We start from the raw sequence: 2,418 nt of genomic DNA, 5'->3' as shown, positions 1-2,418 counted from the left end.
GATTGAATTAAAAATTAAAAATTAAAAATTATTTATAATTGAGCTGAAATAATAAAATATTTTGTACTCCTATCAATCTATCTAACTTTACTATGACTATTATTATTATTATTTGAAATCAGTTTTGGTCTTTGTTTTATTAAATAATTTAATAATTTTATGTAATTTATAAAATACATAATGAAAATATGAAGAATTTGGCATATTTTTTTTTACAATAACTTTCATCATACATAATTCACAAAAAAAATTATGTTTCACTATTCTAAAGACTCGAATAAAATACTTTTTAGTTAGAAGATATTTCATTTACTATCTTAATTAACCTCATATATACTATTATTACATGTGTTTAATTTATAAAAATGTTGGATTAATAGTGACCTTAACACTTATTAATATGCTGATATTGATAATTAAAGATTTTTCAATAATTTTTATTTTCGTATTATTTAATGTATATACTTTGATATGTTAATACAAAAACGTTGTATTATTTTTATGTAGTATATATTTGTTCCTACTACTCAAAATTTTTAGATTCCTCACTGTATGGTTTATATCTTCTAGTAATGATTTAAGTATATATTATGATAAATTGTTAATAATTTTTTATATTTAAATTGGACAAAAAACTTTAGAAAAAGTGAAAAGAAAATCAGTTTTTGTTTTCCTAATAATTAAAAAATACTAATAAATAAACAAGTAGTACTCTTATAACCAAATTTCAATTAAGTCTCTAAATAGTTATTGGGTTATTTTAATAACAAAAATGCAGAAATTCTATGAAATAAATACATAAATTTCTTATAAAAAGCACACTTTTTTCTTTTGGAAAAATCACATTTTTTTAAATAGAATAATTTTTAACTAAAACACTGAATTATTATGTACAAATAACATAATACGAAGAAAAAAAGAAGAAACGAGTTTAAAGATGAAAAAAAAAAGAGAAAAAGAAGAAGGAAAAGAAAAATGTAAGAACAAGTAAAAGAGAAAAAAAAAAAAGACTTTTTTATAAATATGTGTGTGTCCTTGGTTTTGATATTTTTGTATTAAGCTTTTGTTTTGGATTTATCCATAAGAAGCTAGCTAGTGTAGAAACTTGATGATTTGTTATCCATATTTTCAACTCGTACGGAAGATGAATGACTAATGAACTTTGTTGACACTTTAAACTTTGGAATCATTATTATTAATCCAAACTTACTGTTTAATTTATTAAATATTGGGGCAATTCCTACCTTAGTTAGCACTAGTACAGTTAGTTGGATTGCTCAATAATAGCAAAAATAAAAGGTCTATAGTTTTACACGCATATCATCCCTATATATAATCATGACTCAGGTGTCGTATATATTATTGTAATATATATAGCTAGCCTAATAAATCCAACTAAACCCAAAAAGATAAAAGAAAAAGAAAGAAGGTACAAGTGTATGTGACAATGCAAACAAATTAATTTCACATAATTGATTGTCTACACAGAAAGCTTTGTAATTTATGCTTTTATGTTAATCTTTCTTGATCAAAATGTAATAATTGTTGTTCAAGGGACTTATAAATTCAAGCTTTTAGGTAGCGTTTGGTGGAGAAACAAAGAAAAAATTAAGATTGAGAGACAGAGATTAAGAAACAGAAATTGAAATAAATCTCAGTATTCTGTTTGGTGCAAAGTGAGAGACAGAAATTGAAACAAGAATGAAACTCTAATTTAATTTGCACAGAGGATAAAATTAGAATTAATTAATTGAAAATTTCAGTCTCCATCTCTAAAAATTTTAGTCTTCTGTGTCCTTATTTTTTGGAGGTACTGAAATATTAAAATTTTGGAGATAGAAATAGAAAATTTAGTACTAATCTCTAAACTAATAAATATGATATTGAATTTCAGTCTCTCAATCTCCATTTCAGTACCTCAAAATAAACGTTACCCTAATTACTAGAGCAATTAAAGGTACCATGTGTCAAGCTGGGAAACTGTGATTATGGCGTGTATTATTTATCATTATGCATGCATGTTTCTCTCTTTGGATAGAAAACCCTTTTCCCTTTACCCTTAATTATTCACTGCATTACCAAACTAGCTAATAAGACAATAAAAATGTTAAAGGGGTAATGATAATAACCCTATATATTTATGCTACTATATGCTATATGCTATATGCTATGCTCATCATTCATTCATAAAGCTGTTAAAGATGCTTATTCCATTATTGCGCCCCCCACAAGTACAATCCTAATCCATATATGGTCATGGTGCTATGAACATAGACACAGGGAATTAGAAGTGAATGGAGGAGATATACTCTTAACTCTTGATTATATTGTTAAAAAGATATAATTATTTATTTGTAATTTTTTATTAATTTAATAAATTTTTAAAAATAATGTTATTATCATATAGCATTAGAATTT

The sequence above is a fragment of the Arachis ipaensis genome, chromosome B07 (genome assembly GCF_000816755.2).
Source record: "Arachis ipaensis cultivar K30076 chromosome B07, Araip1.1, whole genome shotgun sequence".
Lineage (NCBI taxonomy): Eukaryota > Viridiplantae > Streptophyta > Magnoliopsida > Fabales > Fabaceae > Arachis > Arachis ipaensis.
Note: the sequence above shows the minus strand (reverse complement) of the source record.